Here is a 7,861-nt window from a genome sequence, read left to right as displayed (position 1 = left end):
GGTGCGGCCAGTGGTGCGGTGGCGCGGCCGTGGGAGGAGGAGAGGGCGGAGACGAGGCGCGGCGAGGCACGGGGCCATGGGGCGCCAGTCGGAGCAGCAGGGGGGAGGCGGGCGGTGATCGGAGGCGGTGTAGAGGGGCGAGGCCACCGGCGACGGGACGCTGCAGTGGTGGTGGCCACACCGCCGCAGCACAGCAGCAGCTGCTGCACCTCGTGGCGGGGCACGGCCAAGAACGGCAAGGGGGGCGACGATGTGGCCGACGCAGTGGTGCGTGTGCGCATGGTCGGCCTCGAGCAGAGGTAGGGAAGGAGGAGGACGAGGCCGTGGTCTCGCCGGGATTCGTAGGGACGGGGCAGCAGGGGTTGAGGAGGAGGACGGTGACGAGCGGCGGAGGGGAAGCAGGCCGGCGGGGAGGAGGAGGCAGTCCAGTGGGGGAGCTCCAGGCGACGGCCACGAGGCCAGCCCCGATCCGATCTAAATCGGGGGAGAGGGAGACGTGACGAGTGGGGGGAGTGTGCGGTTAGGTTAGGGTTTGGTCGCCCAGGGGGGTTAAGGGAGTGGGGTAGGTGGGCCAGTCTGTTGGGGCGGCCGGCTGGTCTGGGGTGGCCAGCTCGGCCACTTGGTCCAGGCGAGAGAGGGGGGTTCTTTTTGTTTTCTTTTGTTCTCTTTTATTATTTTTCTTTTTACTTTTCTTTTCTGTTTTAGTTTTAAATCCACATTATTTTTAGTTAGTAAAATATGACTATAGCTCATAAAATAACGTTTGAAAATAACCCTCAGCCACAAAAGGTTTTAACCCAAAATAAAATAGTTTAGTGTTTTATAGAATACCAAAGGCATTGAAATAATGTTTTTGCTACCGTTTAAATCTTTTTAGTGCATTTATTCATTATATAAAAATGTGGATTCTACATCATAATCATCTATGCATTAACTGGCACAACCCGAACATTTTGTTTTTGATATTTGAAAACTTTTGATGTTTGCCTTTATTTCGAATTTGAATTTGAATCGGTTTCGAACTAACCCGAGATTAACTCCAGTGACAGAGGTGACGTGGCATCATTAATAGGGAATTACTGTAGCCTAACTATCCGGGCGTCACAATTCTCCTCCACTACAAGAAATCTCGTCCCGAGATTTAAGCGGTGGAGTAAGGGGGGGAAGGTGCTCGTAGCGAAAAACCTAACGAGGCTTCTCGGTCTTGGCTGCCCTTTCGAAGAGGTTGATCCCTTTCATTGATGTCTTCATTTCTCTGCTTCAAATCACCATGATCAAGTCGTCATCCTTTCTCCGGGATCTCCATCGTCCTACGAACGCGACCAAGGGGAAAAACTCCGGGAGAACGCATCTCCACAAAGCTGGGCATCTGACGGTGAACTCAATAGGAAATGCACAAGGTACCCCACGAGTTGTATTTTAGTGAATTCGTTGATTGCAATATACGATGGTACCAAAGTTTCAAACGGGTAGGCAATCATTTGATAACTAGACAGAAGCTTGAACGGGGGTTTGAACAACGATAATAACATGGTGTTTGATTCCAGGATGAATAATGGTATAGATTTTAGCTCATGAATCACATATGAAGCCAGGTGCAAATGATACATTAGAATCCGGGATGTAAAGGAGAGTCAGGTTTCGATCCAGTGGACCTGTGGGTTATGGGCCCTCCATGTGGGTTGAAAGTAGGAAGGGTGGTGACATCTTGCACAGCCGTGACAGGGAGGCATGTCAGTGAATAGCTTGTCAGCTATGCCGGCAACAATGTCAGTACCAAGGACGGGGAACGAAGAGAGCAATTTTCCCGCTTGTTGAACGAGGCGAACCAATTGGCAAAGTTATCACCCATCGGTGGTTACTGGAATGTCATCATCAATAGTAAGAGGGTCTTATAGACAGAGTGGTACAACAAGGTGCCTACCTAAGCAGGGAATTATATCTACTCAGTTAAGTGAGATTCAGGAAAGGTTAAACAAAAATGGAAAGGAAAACGCGATTATCAAATTAAATAGTACAATGGAAACGTAAATTGTGTTTACACACAATTATTTGGGTATATCCTTCCCATGTACAAGCAGAACATGGCATACAGGGTAGGAGAGCAAGTACCCAACCATTCAGATAAGAGGCAAGGATTAATCAAGATGTTACCCATACAACGGTGTTTGGATATCTGACCAAGAAACATTTAGCATCGCGCCTCCAATGTTCTTGTTGATGAGCGGGTTATCATAGTCATGCTTCGAGGTAGCAATGATATGGTGTTTCAATCAAGGGCCAGACTTTGGATACACAAATGATACATCAGGGGCAACTTATGAAATAAGTCTTACAATTTCCTCCAGGAAGAATGGTTATCCTTGCAAAAGAAATTATAATGATAGGTCCTCTAGCCAGGGGGTGCTAGGCATGACATCATATTACCGGGTCATCAAAGGACCAACATCATAACTACTGGAAGGTTGTCCCAACCATCATATCTGACCGAGATTCAGATCCGATTGGTGTCATGATACCTCAGACTCAAGATGTCCGAGAAGAAAAGGTGTGACACATATCGACAAAATGACATTGCAAGATTCTCGGGAAATGAACTATGGGAGCGGGTTCCTGAAACAGTAGTTCATCATTAAACCAAGGAGGGGATGAGGATGTGGCTGATGGGCTCAGCTACAATTCATCGAGAATTCCAAACGAATGGATTTCCATAATAATGTGAACAAGAAGATGACACTTGTCAATTCAAATGATATAATGTTGTATGCTCGAGGAAAACATACACCATCAATCACTAGTTGAAAGGTGTGCCCGAAATATGACCTTAGGCAGCAAGATCAATGTTAGAGTGATGATTCAATAACCAACAGTCTAAGAACGAACTGTCGATCGTTAGCTTCAAAGCAATAGGGTTGCTACAAGTCCAGAACTCAAGCAGCATCAATAGCATATTGGTATCCTGGTTAAAAACAACACAGGGACCAAGGAAGAATGGTGATGGTGAGAAGTATCATCATACCGAGAATTTCTAAGAGGTGGAGCAATCCCCACAACATTCTTGACAAAAAATATAGTAATACTTCAAGGCAGAACAAAACACTAGCCGGAGAGCAAGTTGTATTCATAATGTGGACAAGTTCGTGATGAAAGGAAGTCAAGGGTGTTGTCGATGATAATAAAAATCATCGAGGGCAAGGATGGTATTTCTCTTCATGAATTCAATCGATATCCTGGAAGAGCTCAAAATGTTGATGATGATCACGACACAATTGTCGAGAGATTTCACGAATGTGTAATTGATCGGCGATGACATCAAGTCAAAGGACTGTTGAAGCGAAAGGTTATTGGAACCACGAGTACGACACAAACTCAAAATCAAGCTTGTTGTTCAAAGCGAAATGATATGACAAGGAAAATTGACGTAAGCTTAGATCATCGTCGAAAGTGGTGCTCCGGGAATAAGGACCAGCTAGCACAGTTAAAAAGTTGCACGATAAGGATATAGCCGATCAGGCTAGGAATGGCTTGATCGGGTACAAACTCGTACTTAAAGAAGATTACTAAGAGTAGTTGAACCATAGTGCAGACTCGGTTCAGTTGTCGCTGTCTTTGAGTGTTTAATAACTCAGAGCCCATGAAAAATTGTAATTAGTGAGAATGTAGTACTTGATGAAGAACTCATAAGAAGTTGCAGTTCCAAGATAATCTCGAGATACCAGGGGGTAATACTCGACGACAGTCCAAAGTAGAGCTTGGACTGGGGTATTTCTCTATAGAAGGTAAGTGCTTGAACATGCATGAGAAATGGTATTTAAAGGAGATCATGGTCGGAACCACGATTGCAAAAGGCCAGATCCCAGATATAAGATGTACTTATACCAAGGGAATAATTAATTTAAGAGAAGCTTTAATGATAAGATCTACATCGTGTCCATGGGCATGAACACAAAGTTCAAGGTCGACTCCCACTTCTATAATGCATAACCTTCCATTCATTTCTCGTCCTCGAAGAAGTTGTATGGTAGAAAATTATCTGTTAAACACTAGAAGGGTATGACTTGTCAAAACCTTCTGGTTCATACGGTTTTTAAGGAAGGTATAGGTTCAACCCATAAGGGAATCTTAGGAACATATACCACAAACTACAGGAGCAAATAACTCCAGCTCGGAAGTAGAGCATGGTTGACAAAGCAGAAGATACCGATTGTCAAAGACATTATGTATCATGGGAATAACTCACAAGAATTTTTCAATGTGAAGGATCCTAATGGATAATAACCCAGCAATGGGCCTAGCGGTGCACAACGGAGTTGATGTGGGTATTGGTACTCAATAAGAGGAGGAAAGGATGCCAATGCATTGGATTATAGAACATCTAAATAATTCGATGCTTTGGTAACAAAGGTATTATGATTTCCAAAACGAAGGATCAGAAGCAGACGCTCTGATCAAAGATGGATAGTCGAGTAGACATAGGGGCATACAATCGACGACAAATTGATTGGCCAAGAACCAGCTCATGTCCGGAGTGACGTCTGAGCTGAAGGGAAGAATTCTATTGCTTGATTGCGAGCATTCGCAAACATATCGAATTAATGTACTCAAAATAATAGTGACAAAGGGTGCCAATAAGATTACTAGACTTATGGGATTAACCATAATGCAAGCAAGCAAGAATTTCAAGAGCAATAGCATGTTGAGGATTTTCGTAAGCTCAAATAGTATTTCGAAGAATTTTATGAAACACATGAACAACTGGGGATGAACGAATCCTCGACAAGTGTGAGGTATTATCCATAGGTGTATTCATGCGGCAAAGAATTGCAAAGCAGCAAGCTCAAAGGATTCTCAAAACAACGGAGAGCAGTTCGTTGCACCTTGTAATAACAAGATCAATGGGATTGAATGTAAGAGTGGAAGATGTATGCAGTTATCCATAAGGATATAACAGTGGTACGGAATTTGCAAAAGCGATGGGCACAAGTGTCCCGGGAGAACATCATAGAGTATCTTCGAAATCTTCTGGCGCAGTAGGCGATCATTTGTGATAAGGGGCTCTCCGGGAGAAAGTAGTTACGAGAACCTAGAGTCAGATTTAGTAAAATCATTTAACCCGAATAGAGGAGAGATTAGAGTCCCAGAGTATAGGTCGAGGAATAAAAGATCCTAATACCACCCAATTGGCGACGTGGGCCCATGGGCTGCACAGCCAAGTTAGTAAAACAATTTTCATGGACTAGACTCAACTTCGGCCAAGGAGTTGAAAAGGGGATTCCTACAGGCAGTCGGCTCTAATACCAACTTGTGACGCCCCCGATTCAATTGTACACTAATCATGCACACAAATGTGTAAGATCAAGATCAGGGACTCACGGGAAGATATCACAACACAACTCTAAAAATAAAATAAGTCATACAAGCATCATAATACAAGCCAGGGGCCTCGAGGGCTCGAATTCAATTGCTCGATCATAGACGAGTCAGCGGAAGCAACAATATCTGAGTACAGACATAAGTTAAACAAGGTGCCATGAGATGGCTAGCACAAACTGGGATACAGATCGAAAGAGGCGCATGCCTCCTGCCTAGGATCCTCCTAAACTACTCCTGGTCGTCGTCAGTGGCCTGCACGTAGCAGTAGGCACCTCCAGTGTAGTAAGAGTCGTCGTCGACGGTGGCGTCTGGCTCCTGGGCTCCGGCATCTAGTTACGACAACCAGGTAGAAGGGAAAGGGGGGAAAGAGGGAGAAAAGCAACTGTGAGTACTCATCCAAAGTACTCGCAAGCAAGGAGCTACACTACATATGCATGGGTATATGTGTAAAGAGGCAATATCGGTGGACTGAAATGCAGAATGCCAGAATAAGAGGGGGATAGCTAGTCTTATCGAAGACTACGCTTCTGGCAGCCTCCATCTTGCAGCATGTAGAAGAGAGTAGATTGAAGTCCTCCAAGTAGCATCGCATAGCATAATCCTACCCGGCGATCCTCCCCTCGTCGCCCTGTGGAAAAGCGATCAATGGGTTGTCTGTGGAACTTGTCTGGGTGTGTTTTATTAAGTATCTGGTTCTAGTTGTCATAAGGTCAAGGTACAACTCCGGGTCGTCCTTTTACCGAGGGACACGGCTATTCGAATAGATAAACTTCCCTGCAGGGGTGCACCACATAACTCAACACGCTCGATCCCATTTGGCCGGACACACTTTCCTGGGTCATGCCCGACCTCAAAAGATCAACACGTCGCAGCCCTACCTAGGCACAACAGAGAGGTCAGCACACCGGTCTAAATCTATGCGCGCAGGGGTCTGGGCCCATCACCCATTGCACACCTGCACATTGCGTACGCGGTCGGAAGCAGACCTAGCCTCCCTAATACAAGAGCAGGCGTTCCAGTCCAATTCAGCGCGGGCCGCTCAGTCGTTGACGTCTAGAAGGCTTCGGCTGATACCACGACGTCGAGTGCCCATATCTTTCCCGCGTAGTTGGTTAGTGCGTATAGGCCAGTGGCCAGACACAGATCAAATACCAAGATCTCGTTAAGCGTGTTATTATGAAGCAACCGCGAACGCCGACCAGGGCCAGGCCCAGCTCTCGCCTAGGTGGTCTCAACCTGCACTGTCGCTCTGCCACAAAGATCCACACAAAGGGCCGTCGGGACAAAGGTCCTTTCAGCCCCCAATCCATGAATCACTCGCAGACACTCAACGAGCCGACCCGACTTTAGTCACCATCTGTATAATATGTATATATGTATAGTATATACCCGTGATCACCTCCCGAGTGATCACGGCCCAATAGTATAGCAAGGCAGACTGACAAGAATGTAGGGCCAATGATGATAAACTAGCATCCTATACTAAGCATTTAGGATTGTGGGTAAGGTATCAATGACTGTAGCAACAATGACATGCTATGCAACAGAATAGGAGTAACCGAACAATAACATGCTACACTACTCTAATGCAAGCAGTATAGAGAAGAATAGGCGATATCTGGTGATCAAGGGGGGGGGCTTGCCTGGTTGCTCTGGCAAGAAGGAGGGGTCGTCAACTCCGTAGTTGTACTGGATAGCAGCAACGTCGGTCTCGTAGTCTACCGGAGAGAAGAGGGGGAAGAAACAATAAATACATTGCAAACGTAAGCAGGACGATGCAAGACATGACAATGAGCGGTGCCAAGTGTGCCCTAACGCAGTAGTAGATGATACCGACGAAAGGGGGAAACATCCGGGAAAGTATCCCCGGTGTTTCGCGTTTTCGGACAGGTGAACCAGAGGGGGGAAGTTGCAGGTTCACTATGCTAGGGACGAGTGGCGGAGGAACGGGCTGCGTATCTGGATTCGTCTCGTCGTTCTGAGCAACTTTCATGTAGAAAGTATTTTCATCCGAGCTACGGTTTATTTTATATTAATTTCAAAAGATTTAATCATTTTTAGAATTTATTTAATTATTTAATTCTAACAATATCCAGAATAGTGTATGTTGACGTCATCATGACATCAGCATGACGTCAACAGTCAACAAGGCGTTGACTGGGTCAAACTGACGTGAGGGTCCCGCATGTCATTGACTGATTAATTAACTAACAATTAATTAGGTTAATTAGTGATTAGATTAATCTAATTATGATTAATTAAGTTAATTAATTCTTTAATTGATTAATTAATTAATAATTTTATTATTGCTATTATTGTTATTTTTCAATTCCTTTTATAAAAAAACTTTCTGGGCGTGGGGCCCCCCTGTCATTGGCATAGGGGGCCATAGCGGGCGTGGGTTCACGGGCGTCGGGCGCCGGGTGCGTGCGCACCCGAGCGGGCACTTGCCCGCAGGGCGGGACGAGGCCACCGGGGCACCGACGGC

Source organism: Triticum aestivum, chromosome 3B, assembly GCF_018294505.1.
Source record: "Triticum aestivum cultivar Chinese Spring chromosome 3B, IWGSC CS RefSeq v2.1, whole genome shotgun sequence".
In the NCBI taxonomy this organism is placed as follows: Eukaryota; Viridiplantae; Streptophyta; class Magnoliopsida; order Poales; family Poaceae; genus Triticum; species Triticum aestivum.
Note: the sequence above shows the minus strand (reverse complement) of the source record.